Source organism: Muntiacus reevesi, chromosome 16 (genome assembly GCF_963930625.1).
Source record: "Muntiacus reevesi chromosome 16, mMunRee1.1, whole genome shotgun sequence".
Taxonomy (NCBI): domain Eukaryota; kingdom Metazoa; phylum Chordata; class Mammalia; order Artiodactyla; family Cervidae; genus Muntiacus; species Muntiacus reevesi.
In genome coordinates, this window is record NC_089264.1 from 14,208,727 (window position 1) to 14,227,730 (window position 19,004).

At 36.5% G+C, this 19,004-nt stretch overlaps 1 long non-coding RNA gene across 1 annotated transcript; it reads right to left on the reverse strand.

Annotated features, from left to right (window-relative positions):
* Positions 1–3,652: 3,652 nt before the first annotated feature.
* Positions 3,653–9,992, reverse strand: LOC136148033 (uncharacterized). The gene is made up of 3 exons (XR_010659429.1): positions 8,952–9,992; positions 6,409–6,504; positions 3,653–5,806 (listed from the first exon to the last, which is right to left on the reverse strand). It is a non-coding gene; the product is annotated as an uncharacterized lncRNA (long non-coding RNA).
* Positions 9,993–19,004: the final 9,012 nt, after the last annotated feature.

The following is a 19,004-nucleotide window of genomic DNA, read 5'->3' on the forward strand; positions in this document are numbered from 1 at the left end:
GATGGAAGGGAAGCCTGGCGTGCTGCAGTCCATGGGGTCACAAAGAGTCGGACACAACTGAGCTACTGAACTTAACTGAACTGAACAAAGAGCACACTTGAGGTTAACAGTTATGAACAAAGACAGAGACGTGGGAAACTGACCATGTGCTTTCCGCAGATTTAAGTCAGGAGCATGGGCAGCTGTATCATGGGTGAAGAGTTGATTTTATAGGCTTCAGGTTTTGTGAGGCCAAGATAAGTTCTGGAGATGAATCAATGGTGGTAGGCAAGGGAGTCATGATAGAGCTTAGCTTTTAACCTGTGTAAGGAGGCCGGTGAGGAGATGTGGGGTATGATGCACAGTGAAAAAGTGGGGAATCAGAAAGAAAGGAATTTTGGAGTAAGAATATTAGAGAAAAAGAGAGAATGGGACTGGACAGGGGAACGGATGGAATGATAAATCGGGCAGAGACTTGAGATTGGAGTGCTTGAAACTGAAATTAAAATCGAAATGTCAAGGTCTAAGATATGGCTGGAGTGAATAAAGTAGGGTGGAATGCAAACTCTTGAGACATGAGAAGTTCAAAGACCTGGGCAGTTAAGACTACTGGAAGGATTTATCTGCATTTAAATTGCCAAGATTTATGACAGAAGTTGTATTGGATGCAGAGAAATGGTGAATTAGTTGATACAATCAACTTAAGGATTGCAAATTGATAAGATGAGGAAACAGTGTCTCAAGGAACTATGCATGATTAGGGCAAATAAGAGTAGAAAGTAGTATAATCTTACAAAGTTCCTGAGAAGAAATGTTTCAAAGGGGAGAGTGGTGTTACAATGTTTGAAGGAAGTAATCAGAACAAAGGAAGACTCCCACCTCCAGGAACAATAATATTGAGTTCAAGGAGAAGAAACAGTCATGTGTAGAGAACATAGAAGAAAAATGTGTGCTCAGGTGAGAGCTAGCTTCCACTCAGACCAAGAGGCTGCAGAGATTTCATGAGGAAGCCAAAGATACAGATTGGGCCAGTTCAGCCAATATGGCCAAATTCAGCCAGCCTCCTGTGCTCCTTATGCCTGGGAGCTGAGAATAGGTTTTATATTTTTAAAAAGTTAAACTTAGACTGTAAATGGTTATGTAAGTACATGCATGATATTCTTGCTTTGTCTCTTGGTCCACAAGGCCTCAAGTATTGATACTTGCTATCCAACTCTCTCACAAAAAACCAAACACCTCCCACCCCCAGTCCAGAGGATCAGTTGCAGGTGCTCAGGGCACAAACAGTGCCACAATGACTCACCACGGTGAAGACACACGTCCTGATCTTGAGATACAAAGCTGTTGCCTACAACTTTCACCCAAACTCTACCCAAGATTTATGAGGAAACTCCAAAGGCCAATGCGCAGACAAACACACTGCAATTTGGTATCTACAAAACCTATGGCACTTCTATCACAACATAACACAGTCATATTGTATTTTTTCCAGTAACATAGAACAACTTCTTCTCCCTACCTTCCCTAGCCTTCCCCTTCCTCCCCTGGAGAAAGACCACTTCTACACACACACACACATACACACAAATCTGCCAACTTCTGATATAGAAGATTTTGCTAATGACTGACCAGGAAAGTGTTTGGGTAGAGCAAATTTGAGAATAGTATATAGAATCATGGGGCCTCCCAAGTGGCTTAGTGGTAAAGAACCTGCTGCCAATGCAGGAGACACAAGAGACGTGAGTTCAATCACTGGTCAGGAAGATCCCCTGCAGAAGGAAATGGTAACCCACTGCAGTTTTCTTGCCTGGAAAATCCCACGGACAGAGGAGCATGGTGGGCTACAGTCCATGGGTTTGCAAAGAGTTGGACACACACACACACACACACACACACACACACAGAATCATAGATGAATAGGAATCTGATGAGAAATAATAAGAGTTTAGGACATCTTATGTTGACTGAGGTAAACAGGTAAAATCCAAGGCCAAGACTCCTAGGGGTCATTTGATCAAACTGTGGTGGGATACCATAATTCAGCAGTGGTGGGAGGAGGTGAGAGACCTTTACAGGAGCTGGTGGGACTCTTTGGATTCCTGGTTCAGCCACAGCTTTGGTTTCTAACGGGAGAAGTGTGAGAACGCATGATGCTCTGGTGTGCTCCCTGATAGCTTCACCAAGTCTGTATTTAGGCTATCTACTATCTATATATTATTTATTTATCATCACAATTCTGTGGAGAAGCTATTATAACTTCCATTTCACAGATGAGAAAAACAATAAGTGATCTGACCAAGGTTATGCAGGTAATAAAATCCAAAACCTGAGCTAGAACCTAGGTCTTCTGGCTATTAAACCAAGCATTTCTTTTCTCACAGCTGAAGAGTATGTATTCAAAAACAGCACATATTAGCAACTGGGGAGTACTTCTTATAGATCAGAAAACATAAGAAAGAATATACCCTCCAAGACCTGCTTTCATTAAATCAAAACGCATGATTAAGCAGTCCTACCATCTGACTGTTAAAAGCATATTTCAAACTTAGAAATATGAGTATATCTAAAGAGATAAGCACATATGTACATAAAAGCAGGAGAGGGTGGTCTGCTTTAAACATGAATTTTGGATATCAATTTTGGTGGAAAACAGAAGACTGGTGTTGAACTCTGGAAACACATTCTAGCACTAGAGAAGTATTCTCTGACAAAGGCAAAAAGATTTCATCACTTCCAACTGAGACCTGGATACATTGGTCATATAATCATGTACTTCTCACCAAGCAAACTTCAAACAACTAGTTCAAAATCCAGGTACTTTCAAATTCCTAAGTTGTCTGAATAAGGGTACAACACTCTGCAATGCACTATCTTCTTCTTCTGTAGATAAATGAATTAACAATCTCAATCATATTTTAATTGGCTATGATTACAACCCCTTTCAATCTATCAGTCAATACATGATAAAACCTAATTTTCTAACATCAAAAGTGAAAGTCTAATTCAGAATTGTGGTAAATATCCTGAGGTTGTCAGGGAAAAAAATCTTCCTAAGAAGATGTGGAACTCTTCCTGTTTCTCTTACTTTTTCTTTCTTTCATGAAAATTGTGCTGTAACTGCTGTATAGTACTTAACATGATATAGCCTTCAGTAGTCCCAGTTAAATGTGTTCTACTTTATTTTTCTAATACGATTCTGGCAGTGTAGTCATGAAGTGTTTTTTTCTATATACTGTACTTTCAGATGCCACATTATCAAAGAGAAGAAACACTTGATTTACTACCAGGAAAAATGAATCAACTTATAATTAAAATAGACTTCTAGAAATGGAAATATTTATCCTAATTTCACTTTCTTTGCTATGTTTGTATCCCTCATAGTTACTGCAATGAACATATGCTAATTATTTATTCATTGATTCATCATGTCATATTTTTAAATTTTTTTTTAGAGGTATGAGGTTTATATGGTGGATCAAAGAAAAGACATTGAGGTTATTTTCAAGAGACATATAATTGAGGTAAATAAGATTTTTAAAGTGCTGTAAGAAATATCAAAGATCATACAAGTATTGTCTGAACTCCAGTATAGGCAATCATGTCAATGATAGTCTGTCTCAGTCAACTGAGGTTGAATAATGCTGTGATAACAAAAAAAATCTGAAAAGTCTCAGTGATTTGCCAAATAAAGTTTATTTTTCACTCAAGTTACATGTTCTTTCGGGGTCAAGAATGATATATCTTCCACATTTCTTTGTTCTCTACCTGAAGGAAGGGAAAAGAGAGCATGGAGGAACCATACAAGAATTCTTAAAACCTTTGTTTAAAAATATCTTGCAATTTTCACTTAAATGTTCTTTAACCAAGGGAAATAGGGGCTAGGAAGTATGGTCTTCCTACAGGGAGAGGTAACACAGTGATTCCTTAGAAATGTTCAATAATTTTACTATTTAAAAAAGCTAATGTTTATTTACCAGAGATAAAACACCTAGCTGCAATTATTTCAGGAGTATATAGCATCCCTTAAATCCCACTCCAGGTATAAGGCAGGGAGAGAGGGCAGCTGTGGATCTCTTGCTGAATGGGACCGCGCTTGGGGTATATGGACTATATAGTATGTATGTGATTGCCCTTCATTTTCTCTGTTTACTTATTCTTGGGCTGTTTGCCTCTCGCTCACAGTCGGAGCCTCTGCGGACACTAGGCGGTCCAGCTCCTGACCCCCTTCTGGCTTAGCACAGCATTCTGGCAATCACACATCTCCAGCCATCAGGCTCATTCACCAATTCTGTCCAAGTCCTTTAATCCACACCGCTCGGCTCCGCTCAGAGCCCCAGGACTGCAGCCTCTGCAGCCTCCAGGCACCTGCACCGCATCTGCCCGCATCCACTCAGTCCAAATCCCAGACCTGGGGCCTGGCCTCAAATCTGGCAGATCAATGCTGCTGTTGTCGACTGCTGTCTACCTGCAAATAGAACGGGGAGAAACAGATTATTAAGCAAAGACACACTGGGTAAATAAAACAAATAAAATCTTGAGACATAGGGTCCAAAGGGATGGAAACTATTAATAATTTTCTACACAGTAACAAGTTTGGAAACCACAGTTCCTTGAGTTTATTACAAAGAGGAGACCTCTTGCGTGAAAGGGCATGATAAAAAACACATGCACTTGGCCTAACTAAGATTTAAAAGAATAAAACAGAAATTCAAGTCATCATGCTTATTTAGCAACTTTTTAAAATGTAATAAAAATATACATAATTACCAGATAGACATTGCATACATTTTAACTCTTCTTACTTTTGCCTGTAACATTTGTAGATTCAAAGCATGAAATTGTAAAATAGTGACAATTAATAATAGCATTGACATAACTGTAAACATTATTAATTTACTCCAATGTTTAAAAAGTCAAATATGAATATCACAGATTAAACTTAGGCGTATAACGGATGTTCTTACAGTAAGGAAAGACAGAATAAGTAAACACTGATTTGGTCACATCTGCAGTGTCAAAGGGAGAAGGCAATGGCACCCCACTCCAGTGCTCTTGCCTGGAGAATCCCAGGGACGGCGGAGCCGGGTGGGCTGCAGTCTAAGGGGTCGCACAGGGTCGGACACGACTGAAGCGACTTAGCAGCAGCGGCGGCGGCGGCGTCAAACTTTACAAAATATTTTACAATTTCTTCGATTGTAGGACTGCCACTGTTTTGTTTTAGGTTTAGGATGAAAAAGCAGAGGTGTGGATTTAGGCTTCCTATTTAGACTTCCAGCTCCTCCCAACAGAGAAGGGGGCTCAGAAATAAGCAACAAATCTCTCCCATTTCTCCCCTTCTCTCTTAGCAACGTGGATGAATCTAAACACAATGTCACTTCATGAAAACTACGTTTGAGGGCAGTATCTTTATGCAGCTGATCTTGCCTTTTTTTACAAAAATGGGAGACTTTGTTTACAATCTTCCCATTTAGAAGCAATAAGTTAATTTTTCCTGCCTAACATATGAGAGCTATTTTATATAATCTTTTCCAACTTTCCTTAGAGTACCCTCCAGGGATCAGCAATTCAGGTTAGCTGGTGAGTTTTTGTTTTTAGTTATTTTCTTTTCAAATGGGCCAGTCTCAACAGCTCAACCCCAAGCTGGTTCCAGCTGCCCAGGATAATGTTGGTGCTCCTTCCTGAAGCACGGTGATAAAAGGTACTAAAGCTAATGTGTGATCAAGGTAGTGAACTTTTAGTAGCATTGCTTCAATTTTCCATGTGGGAATCCCTCCAGGAAAAAGAAGTTTAAGCATTGAAATTGCCATCTCCATTCTTGTTTTAAGGTCTGAAATGGAAGGGAAAGGGGATTAATTTTTCATATGAATTAAAGATGACTCTAACAATATGTTTCCTTACAAGGTTAATAAACAGGAAAAGGCAAGTGATCAAGATGTAACCATAATTATTACTAGATTCACTTCAGACTGCTACTTACAGCTACAAGACACTATCATTTCAGGCAATCCTTTTTAATGTCAGCAACAATTTGAAATTACTCAGGATCTTTCAATAAGTAGTCTAAGCTTTTTAGAGTTTATATGACATCATGAAACTTATGACATATTTTTTTTACTATTCAATAATGATAATAATAGTAAGATTAAAGTGTCTGCTAGTCACAAGCTATTGTTTGCATAGCTACTAACAGCAAAAAAAAAAACCACATAGTAGACCAATAATTATATATGTAAAATTAATTTCAGATTAAAAGTAAAGATCAAATTATGAAGGAAGTCTGCGGTATTTTGCTGAGTGCTGTTGGAATAAGATACAAGTAATTTCTAAAGATTAGCAGAATATTCATTATTGCCCACTAATAGTAAATACACACTAATTCACTCCATCCTATATGCTTTGACAGGGCTGCAATTCTTTGAGATAACTTACTTGTCAAGCAGCATAACCACAAAAAGATGCCAGCAGTGTAATTTTCCACAGTTCACTTAATTTTCTCATCTATAAACACATTCAAATCAAGTTCACCTGAAAGTTTAAAATTATAGGGAAATGAACATCTCAAATTAGTTATTTACTCAAATATTTTTGTTCATATTTTCCATTACTTTAACTGCAGTCCTCGGTTGTTGAAAAAATGCTTTTATCAATGGAATACATTAAATATCTAAATTCATATATAAAAACTGTAAAAGGGAAAAACTACGAATGTTTGGTTTTAAAGCCTGGTTCTATTGCTTATTGGATGTGCAACTTGGAAAAGTAACAGTACTTCTGGGCATTGATTTAATTATCTCTAAAGATGAGAATAACTAAGTTCCTGTTTCATTGGATTGTTCAAGGTTTAAATTTATTGATCTATTTTAAACATTTTGTACCAGGCTCACAGTAAATGCTATGCAAGAGTTCGCTTTATCACTGTATCATTATTATTATCACGATTATTAATAGCTGACTGACTTTCATGAAAGTTGTTTATCAAAATCTCTTTCTTCATCCTTAAAATGGGGTAATAACAGTATCCACCTCACAAGGTTGTAATGAGGATCAAAAAACATGTCATGTCAAACCCTTGGCAAAGTCCAAGACATGTAGGAGTAAGTACTCAAGATTCACTGGTTATTTTCCGGAGCTGGTTTTGGGGGTTTCTCACTTCTCACTTATCTAGTAGTAGGATTACAATGAATTCCTTAATAGCAGGACTTTCACTAACTTTCCAATTTTCTCTAACTCTTCCCCCTCCCCTTACGTAAGGGAGGGATAATAAGCTAGAAAGGACTTCACTACTCGGCAAATAGAGACGTACCTCATTTCACTGTACTTTGATTTATTGAACTTATATTTACTGTGTTTTTTATAAATTGAAGTTTCCTGAACAATCCTGCATTGAGCAAATCTATCAGTCCCATTTTTCCAATATCTTTTAGCTCACTTCATATCTCTGTGCCACAGTTGGGTTATTCTTGAAGTATTTCAGGCTTTTTCATTATCATTATGTTTGTTTTGGTGATCTGTGATTGGTAAGACAGCCAAGTTGATCAATGTGTGTGTTCTGACTGACCAACCCTTCCAACCTTCAGAAGCCATCACCCTGATCAGTCAGCAGCCATCCACATTGCGGCAAGAGCCTCCACCAGCAAAAAGGTTATGACTGGCTGAAGGTTCAGAGTATGGTTAGCATTAACGTATTTTTTACCTAAGGTATATAAACTGACATAGTGCTATTACATGCTCAATAGGCTCCAGTATAGTGTAAATGTAACTGTTATATGCTTTAAAAAAAATTCATGTGACTTGCTTTATTGCAATATTTGCATTATTACAGTGGTCTGGAATAAAATTCCAAATATCTCCAGAGTATGCTGGTAGAAGAGGTGTATAAAAGGACCCCTCCAGTTATGGCAGCCTCTGAAAAGGTGGGCAGGCCTATTTTCATCTTCTTTCACTGATTTCCAACACTCTGGGTATGCTACCTTGTAAAAATACAGCATTCATAATTGTAGTTGGGAAAAGGGACGGTAATCATTATTTGAATTCATGATGACACTTAGGGGTAAATATCAGTCCTGTCAAGGGTGGGATCTTTCTTACTTCATATCTCTCAGAAGTCTATTGCCTGAGCTTTCTTGTCAACTTTTCTGTAATGAGCAAGACTTAAGATGTGACAGTGCCATAGAGAAAAGGGCCCCCCAAACTCAATGTTTAAGAATATTTTATGTCCAGTATCATACACTTTATGGCAGAAAAGTGAGTAGTATAGTCCATTTTAAAATGAAAATACTGTTAATCAGGACCCGTCTCTATATATAAAGCAACTTTAATTATTTGAATTTAATTGTGGCCTCCAAGCCAAACAGAGTCTGAGATGGAGCAGGAGGAGGTTAGGCATGCTTTCCAGTCTTCAAATCCTCCCACGTTTCATCCCCAGTTCACCCGAAAAAGGTCTTTAAAATTAGGGAGCTGCCATTCTTCTTGGTTTCCTCCCTATAGTCCCATCAACTTCTCACTCCTAACTCATGTCCTCAGCAACCGTGTTGCTGAGTCTACATCTTAGGCTACATCACCATCTGCTTCTGTCAAGCTAGCCTTGGTGTTGGTTGCTACTAAGAAAAGAACAAGGTAGAAAGGGAGAAAACCAAAGAGGCTTAAGAGATTAAACATTCTCTTTGTGCATAAGCAAATGATTTAGATAAAATTACCAACTCTTCCTTCACTGAAGGAAAAAAAAAGAGGCTCTTTATTTTTTCAGGTAAAAGTTCTATTATTCATCCTTTACCTTTCTGCTGGTTTTATGTATATGATCAAACATCATTCTTAAAGTTTCACATCCTCTCGTTTTACTTGATTAGAGGTAGAACGTGTCATTTTACTGATGTTGATAAATCTGGCTCAGCATCTTGGGTCAAAGATGTTTCTCAACTCATCTAGGGACTATTTTCAAAATGAATCTATTTTACAGTGATAACAAAACTCACTTCTTGTTGTTGTTGCAGCAGGCTAGGCTTCCCTGCCCTTCATCATCTCCCAGAGTTTGCTCAAACTCATGTCCATTGAGTCGATGATGTCATCCAATCATCTCTCATCTTCTGTTGTCCCCTTCTCCTCCTGCCTTCAATCTTTCCCAGCATCAGGGTCTTTTCTAAAGAGTCAGCTCTTCGAATAAATTGGTCAAATATTCGAGTTTCGGCTTCAGCATCAGTTCTTTCAATGAATTCAGGATAGAATACCTTTAGTATTGACTGGTTTGTTCTCCTTGCATTCCAAGGGACTCTTGATAGTCTTCTCCAATGCCACAGTTCAAAAGCATCAATTCTTTGACACTCAGCTTTCTTTATGGTACAACTGTCACATCCATACAAGACAACTGAAAAACCATAGCTTTGACAGGGAAAACCACTAGACCATTCAGGTATGACCTGAATCAAATCCCTTACAATTATACAGTGGAATTGAGAAATAGATTTAAGGGACTAGATCTGACAGACAGAGTGCCAGAGATCAAATTGCCAACATCTGCTGGATCATCAAAAAAGCAAGAGAATTCCAGAAAAACATCTATTTCTGCTTTATTGACTATGCCAAAGCCTTTGACTGTGTGGATCACAATAAACTATGGAAAATTCTGAAAGAGATGGGAATACCAGACCACCTGACCTGCCTCTTGAGAAATCTGTATGCAGGTCAGGAAGCAATAATTAGAACTGGACATGGGACAACAGACTGGTTCCAAATAGGAAAAGGAGTATGTCAAGGCTATATGCTGTCACCCTGCTTATTTAACTTACATGCAGATTACATCATGAGAAACACTGGGCTGGAGGAAGCACAAGCTGGAATCAAGATTGCTGGGAGAAATATCAATAACCTCAGATATGCAGATGACACCACCCTTATGGCAGAAAGTGAAGAATAACTAAAAAGTCTCTTGATAAAAGTGAAAGAGGAGAGTGAAAATGTTGGCCTAAAGCTCAACATTCAGAAAACTAAGATCATGGCATCTGGTCCCATCACTTCATGGCAAATAGATGGGAAATAGTGGCTGACTTTATTTTTGGGGGCTCCAAAAATCACTGCAGATGGTGACTGCAGCCATGAAATAAAAGGATGCTTATTCATTGGGAGGAAAGTTATGACCAACCTAGATAGCATATTAAAAAGCACAGACATTACTTTGCCAACAAAGGTCTGTCTAGTTAGTTCAGTTCAGTTCAGTCGCTCAGTTTGTCTGACTCTTTGTGACCCCATGAACCGCAGCATGCCAGGCCTCCCTGTCCATCACCGACTCCTGGAGTTTACACAAACCGATGTCCACTGAGTCAGTGATGCCATCCAACCATCTTATCCTCTGTCGTCCCCTTCTCCTCCTGCCCCCAATCCCTCCCAGCATCAGAGTCTTTTCCAATGAGCCAGCTCTTCGCATCAGGTGACTAAAGTATTGGAGTTTCAGCTTCAACATCAATCCTTCCAATGAACACCCATGACTGATCTGCTTTAGGATGGACTGGTTGGATCCCCTTGCAGGCCAAGGGACTCTCAAGAGTCATCTCCAACACCACAGTTCAAAAACATCAATTCTCGGTGCTCAGCTTTCTTTATAGTCCAACTCTCACATGATCACTGGAAAAACCATAACCTTGACTAGACAGATCTTTTTTGGCAAAATAATGTCTCTGCTTTTTAATATGCTGTTTAGGTTGGTCATAACTTTCCTTCCAAGGAGTAAGCGTCTTTTAATTTCATGGCCATCTAGTCAAGGCTATGCTTTTTCCAGTAGTCATGTATGGATGTGAGAGTTCTTCTATAAAGAAAGCTGAGTGCCAACAAATTGATGATTTTGAACTGTGATTTTGGAGAAGACTCTTGAGAGTCCCTTGGACAGCAAGGGGATCCAACCAGTCCATCCTAAAGCACATCAATCCTGAGTGTTCATTGGAAGGACTGATGTTGAAGCTGAATTCCAATACTTTGGCCGCCTCATGTGAAGAACTGACTCATTTGTAAAGAGTCCTTGATGCTTCCCCTGATACTGAGAAAGATTGAAGGCAAGAGAAGGGGACAACAGAGGATGAGATGGTTGGATGGCATCACCGACTCTATGGACATGAGTTTGGGTAAACTCCGGGAGTTGGTGATGGACAGGGAGGCCTGGCGTGCTGTGGTTCACGGGGTAACAGAGAGACGGACACGACTGAGCGACTGAACTGAACTGCACTGAACTGACTAGATGGACCTTTGTTGGCAAAGTAATGTCTCTGCTTTTTAATATGCTGTCTATGTTGGTCATAGCTTTTCTTCCAATGAGCAAACATCTTTGAATTTCATGGCTGCACTCACCATCTGCAGTGATTTTGGAGCCCCCAAAAATAAAGTCAGTCACTGTTTCCACTGTTTCCCCATCTATTTGCCAAGAAGTGATGGGATCAGATGCCATGATCTTTATTTTTTGAAAGTTTAATTTTAAGCCAGCTTTTTCACTCTCTTCTTTTACCTTCATCAAGAGGGTCGTAATTTCATCTTCACTTTCTGCCATGAGGGTGGTGTCATTTGCATATCTGAGGTTACTGATGTTTCTCCTGGCAATCTTGATTCCAGCTTGTGATTCATCCAGCCCAGCATTTCACATGATGTACTCTGCATATAAGTTAAATATACTTGTAAGTTAAATATCTTAAATTAACTTGCAATTTATTATATAAATAAACATATAAGTTAAAAAAACTGACTAGAAATGTACAAAATTGACTAGACATCTTAGTACAGGTGCTGAATGTAATATAGATACTGAGAGGCTTTGAATGCAATCTTGTGTTCAGAGGAAAACATTCATTTTGATTTTGGGAATGGTGAATTAGATGGTGGCAGAGTACCTAATGATAGGAAGTTAGCAATGCAGCAACTGTGTAAGAAAAAGATCAAGGTTGTAAATGAATATTTGGGAGTCATGAAACAGTAATTGCTCCAATTCTAAAAAGACTACCAAGTTATAGGTTAGGTGGATCTTTCTAAGTAATATCTATCATTCTGAGAGGACTGTTAGAAATGTTTCCTTTTCTGATCATATTTTGATACACCACATCTACAAAGAGATATTGTTCAAAGAGGTATCACAGAATAATCGCTCCTGCATTTCTGATCCTTCCCCACCTTATTCATCCCTGGAACTGCGTGTATCTATTACACACTATTTGCTGATGGTCTGGGTTGGAATCAGTCATATTTACATGGACTCTAATCTGCTTTAAATCCTTCCTGTGTTTCACTTTCTCTTTACTGCTGCTATACAGTGTAACTCACCATTAACCAGATGTCATTTTACACCCAAGAGATGGTCATACTCACAGCTGGCTAAACTGATTTCTGGATTTAGTTTACATAAAACTCTGAGACACTTCTGGAACCAAGATGCTGGTAAATGCAAGATGATTTCTGTTCACTAACAATTAGAAAAGAGGAAGAAAAATGTAACTCGACTTTAAAGCCAAAATTCAGACCAACAATAAAATGAAAAATTAAAAGAAATGGGGCGAAAAGTACCATTAAATTAGAAGGCATTAGTACTTGATTTTTGACTTGACTCCCATTTTTACCTCAAGGAACGCAGCAAATCATATTTTGATATTATGTACTTACAAAACATATTTTGGGTTCTCATATTTTGAGAGAAATATTCAAATGAAATCCCCAGCTATGAAAAAAGATGTCCTCTTCCCACATGATTTTAAAAGATATTATGAGTTTTCATGTTAATGTTCTCATTGAAAAGATCTATGCAAAATGACTTATAATGACAAATTTTAAAATTTTAACTATTTTTTAAAAATTCCAAGCCCTGTGCTTGAAGTTATTTTTTTAGTAAAATCTCAAGTTATATATATATATATATATACATATATATATATTACTTGTTATAAATGACCTAGAGGGGTGGGTTGCAGGGAGGGTAGGGATGCTCAAGAGGGAGGTGATATATGTATAATTATGGCTGATTAGTGTTGTTGTATGGCAGAAACCAACACAACATTGTAAAAAATAAATTAAAAATAAAGAATAAATAAGTAAGTGATTTTGGAGACCTTTTAAAACCAGAGTAAATGATATAACACCATGGCGCTCTTCATATGAATGGCTTCTTTAGAAGGAGTCAAAGCATATCTTCATTAATATAAATAGATGTTGTAAAAGTTGTAAAAGTCCTATGTTATATCCCAAATGATATAGAGATACATATCCAACTCAAAGAGTTTTAACTTTGGGACTCCTTGCTCTCTTGTGGGAGTTTCACATCAATAATGGGTATGAAGAAATAACCTTTTTGGTAGAGTTCTTAAGTTCTACTTGTGTTTGTTGAGCAGTACTTTGTTATGAACAACAAAAATGCTATATATCAAACAAAACAAAAGTGAATCTTCAGTGCCGCCCATCAAAAGATACTAAGCAGTACTTCAGAGCTGAAATTCTTTGAGAAAAGCTGTGTGTGGGGGGCGGGAAGGGGATATTGAGCTGGAGAGGATAGAAACAAGAAGTGTGGTTTCAAGAACTCTCTTCTTTTTCTCCATTTTCTTTGAATCACTCGCTTCTCTGTAAAAACGTGATTTTTTTTTTATGAAAAACTTTACAATATACCAAGTAAAGAAGTGTCCTGAGCCTTCTTTAGTACTGAAAACCAATCTATAAGAGATAAGTCATCTGTCTTGGATGAATATTTAGAAACCAATTTTAAGAACTCTTATGTACAAAAAGCATTTTTTTTTTTTTCTTTGTCAGAATAGCTTTATTTTGGAAGGCAATTATTCTGGACACTTTCTTCAAGCAAACATGACAAAAGGCTACATAGCTTCTGTGTGATTTTACGGTGAACAAAACTAATCTTACAAAATTATTATTGTCTCAATTAAATGCAAGAAAATATTGCATGAAACTAAATTGCCAAGAAAATCAATTACCAATAAACTGACAGCATATTTGTATTATAATTCGTCTTTTAAATAATCAAATGTTCTTCCATAAGCTTTAGGGTTGACATGGCATTTTGCTTTGTATTTGAAAGCTATCTTTTGCTATTAATTTGCATTAAACAAACAGCAAAAAGACAAGAAAAATCAAAGGAAGTACCCCTATATAGTTCTCCCACACATCTTGAGCTGTGTGAGCAAGCAGTTAAAACATGCAAATCCAGTTTGGAGGAAATTCGACATCTCTATTATAGATGAAAGGTAAACAAACCAGATGAAGGATTAGTGCAATTCCAAATTTAAGATATTGCTCTCAGTGACTTATAATAAAGTGGTGTTGCATACGGTGGCATGTTTTAGATGACATTTCAATTGTACGAGCAATTTGCATTCTATCTGACATTAAATAACGTTCTTAGTATTATGAATTCCAGGAGCATCCTCATCTCCACAGCATAAAGATATGAACTATGAGGCACATCTTAATGAAGGGAGGAAGTTTTCCTGTCAATCTGAAATGTGAGACAAGGCAGTACCTGGGCTCAGCCGCCGGCAACATTATTGTGAGTTGCCCACTCCTGGCATAGTACAAATCTTCAGCTGAGGCTTTCTTCTTATTAAATAAAGATCTATAACTGAACACATGTATCTGTAATATCACTACAATCCAAAGAAAATTAAAAGACAGATTATGTCCAGGATATTACATGCACCACCACAGAGCACTGCTAGAATCTGGTATGGTCTTGTTGCTAAGATACCTGGCTAATGCCACGGAAACGAGCCCCTCGTACTAATCTAGTACAATCCATGCATGCTTCCACATATTTTGGCAGAAGAAAGTAGGAGTCCACTGACAATGGTTTGGGATATCACGAGCCAGTGTTCCTGAATTTATACATTTTTTATCCCTTTCTGGTAAGCTTCAACAGTCTTAGTAAAATAAGAAATGTAACACTCGGTTAATGGCATTTGGTTGTTTTATGCCATTTAAAACAAGTAAGATTACTTTTTATCCTTCTGCATAGTCAATAAAAGTTGCTTAAAAAGGTAATTATTTAAGTGCTTTTGCTTGCAAAATTGTGGTGCTCCCCAAAATGATTTACCTTAATCTTTGTGATTTATATTGTTATATGCACATAAATGACTGACTGCATTTTCTGTCTCTATTGCTTTCGTCAAGGAGAATGCAATACACCAGTTTCACTGGGTGCACACTGAATAAGAAATCAGAATGCTAAAATGAAATACTTTGATTAGAAATGACTTGCAAGCCTGTGATGCATAAAACTGGTTTGCAGCACTAAATGTTTCCAAAGATTTTTGTTTTATTCTTTTAAGAAAAGGATATATGTAGAGAGAAGATTAAAAGCTGTTTCAGGCATGACAATAATGCATAAAATTCTAAAATGAAAAATAAATACTTTGAGGCTTCCTTGGTATGGAATGCAAATGTGCTTTCCACCCCCAGGTGTCACTTTTTGAAACAATCTGCATTTGTTAAAGAAAACTAAGCAAAGACTCCTGCTAAGAAATCAAACAATTTTTTTTTTTTTAATATAAGCGTGTCCCTCCTCTGTAGTACAATATGATCTGCAGAGCATTGGTGATGGTAGTTCCATTGAGCTCCACTTATGATAACGATAACTTTTGCAGATGTTCATAGCTGTCAAATATTGTTCACTAAAATGTCAGAAGATGTGATAAAAAGTTAAACCAGAAAAATTATTCTAAAGTAATTGGTTCAAGTCAAGAAGGCAAGGGAAGGTCAAACATTAATCCCTATCCATAAACAGTGAATGAACCATCAAGAAATCACAGCCATATTGATTTTTTTAGGAGGAAACAATTGTCTACTGTATTGGTGGGCACACAGATAAAGTGGATGCTTATACATGTACTGGTGTGCAAATTTATAGTTGCACATCAAAGATACTCAGTGATTTAAACAAAAGTTTTTCTTCGGATTTACTGGATTTTTTACTCAAATTTGCTTTCTTATCAAAAGAGACTTAGCCCATCTTTGATGATAATAAATTATACCTTGATTATCTTAAGTTTATATCATTCACTCTTTTCTGTTTTCCATTCTGTGGATTCACAAGGTCATATGGAAGGGTTATTTGACCAGAAACCATGGGGACTTCATGGATTTAGAATTCCATTTGCAACATTATGACAACAGTTCATCATGGGAGCCCACCCGTATTAGTGCTAAAAATAAATATCACAGCAATCATTATGTACCAAAGAACATCTAGAAAATGTATATGCAGGTTTAGGCTTTTGATTCATATGCTTCCTCTATTTTGAGCCCTTTGGGACATTGTTGCCATGAAAATTATTTCTAAATCACTGCCTAAGAGCAGTATACAAGGGTAACTGTATTATAAAACAGGAGACTGTCCATGACAAAGAAGAAATAAATCAATAACAGGTGCAAGTATCTCAGAAACTGTTACTTCAACATAAATTGTCCCTGTAAGAAGGACAGAAAAATGTTTTTACAAACCTTTTACTTTTTTCAATTCTCACTGGAATCCCATGTCAGAAGAGAAAATGGCTGTTTGCTTAGTATAAAGTGTCTTAGCCATCTACGTGGACCTGACAGTAATGGCAAAAGATGGTACCGATCAATATCCATCTTCTTCATTCCTGAAGTAATAACTTTCAATAGGAAAATCTATTTACTTTTACTTACCTTTATTTTATTTCATTTTGCTTTAAAGAAGTTCATTCCAGAGGGAGGGTTTACCTTGCAAACAGCAGTTAACAAACTGGTGATTTAACTAAAGACTCTGGACCAGGAGAGGCATTACCATCACTGTACCTGTGTGTTAATGTTAAGAAGAAACATATTTGGGGGGATTCTAAATTTGTTATGCAAATTAACAGTAACTAAAATCCTTTTGGGGCTCACAGCTGCTTATCTGGAACATATATCAACCAGGTCAATCAGAAACAAAGGTCAGCATTCACATTCTTACATGTAGGACTTCTTGAATATTTCACATTCCATTTGTGGAAGACACCATATGCAACTGTACTGTGTGATATATAAAATATCACTGGATAAAAGGAAATCTCAAAATCTCTCTTGGAAAGTCCTGGAGTTTCATGCATCGTTTAAAAGCTATTGCTAGAAAGATCATGCATTCTGCATCCAGATCTATGACATAGAGATGGAGATTTCATCCCAAATTGTCACAATAGTCGTTATTTTAAACTTCACTTCAAAAAAAAGTGTTCAACATGTATGAGTATAAGCACTAAAATAAAATATTTTTCAGTGTTTGAAACATTTCCTCCTCCCTTTATCTCCCTGTAGCTGTTTTATAATTATGATAGATTTTTATATCTGTTGAGCTAGAATTGGTTTAAATGTTATGGATTTTTGTTTTCCTAAACCCATTTGTTTTACAGATTGACTTTTTCAAGGGGATGAAAACTGACGTTTGAAATATCAAACATTTAATAACATTTAATGACAATTCTTATCAGTGACTCCATTGAGTGATTTTTATCCTAATAATTTTTACTTTTGAAACTGTAGTTAAAAACCACTACAACTTGATATGTATAAAAATTATTGCAGCTGTCTTTATAGAACTCTGGAATTGAAAAACATTTTTATCAACATTTAGACTACAATTTTTTTCTTAAATTTCTTTAAATCAGAAAAGAAATTTAAAAATTATTCACATCTCTAGGCACAGAGTGATTGCAGACCAACTATGAATGTCAGATATCCTTTTGATACTAGAAATGGTTGCTCAAAAACATTGATATTAATATCAATAGCAACTTAAAGTTTGAAAATAAGAGGAATGAACTAAATAGCAACCTGAGACTACTAATTCACATTGTGAATTTTTAAATTAATAATTGGTAATTAATTTTAAATCAAAAGGAGCAATAGAAACCCATTTTTGAATTCTAGGTTCATACCTAAGTCTCAGAACACTCACTGTGTATATTTGTAACTAAGAAAGGAGATCACTGGTATTAAATCCTGCTTAAATCAACGGCAAGATGGGAAATAAATTAGAGGCAGTATTCTCCTTAGAATTTCTAGGAAAACATATATTAACATAGGTGTAATATAGCAAGAGAATTAATTGCAAATAAAGTAAAATATACAGAATGATAAGGATGAATTACATTTCACTTCTAATATGAAAGCATTCATTACTAACAGGCTATCAGCAAGGAAAAAAAATGCATGTATGCTTTACTCATTCTATATTTTCACCAGACATAGAAGATCACATTTTACATGAAGGTGATCAGGCTTTCACTCTGATGAACTTCTCTGTCAGCATTTTCAAGTGTGTGCATGTGTACCGGGAAAATAATACATGAGAAAGCTTTGGATATTGTTGAAACACAAAAGACAGATATTCCATTTAAGCAGGACCCCAATAAATCTAAAGAAAAGCCATTGACAATTTTATTAAAAAAAAAAAAATAGTTTCACTTGTTAAAAGGCACCAGGGGATTAGGAAAAATACTCAAGGTCTTAAAGGTTTTAAAACGCTTTTTGTTGTTGTTGTTCTCGGTGATAGTAATTTTTATTCACTACTTTGTACCTGCAACATATTTTGTTGTAGAATTTCATCCATTATTTCATGTTGTATACATTGACATGAACTTATGCCTCAAAAAGTAGTTACATTTATTTTAGGAGAATCACTATCTGTAAGAAACATATAATAATACACATAATTAAAATATGATTTTAAAGAAGTCTTTTTATAGGATTAATACTATAAGGAATTGGCATTGTTGAAAATACAAACAGATATTTGGGAAAAATGTAAAATTTAAGAAATCATAAATTAAAATCTCAAAGTTAAGGCAAGTGGTGCTGTTACTTACCCCTTGAACTATATTCATTTTAGTATTTTGATTAATATTGAGCATCTGCAAACACAATTGTGTTACAAATAAGTATTCAAATCATGTTTATTGAATAAAAAAAAGAGAAGATAAGTATGTAATTAATCATATTTTCAGCTCTGAAACCTATGTGAAGGCAAATACATTCCTCTCACCTGTTCTCTTGGTTGTATAAAA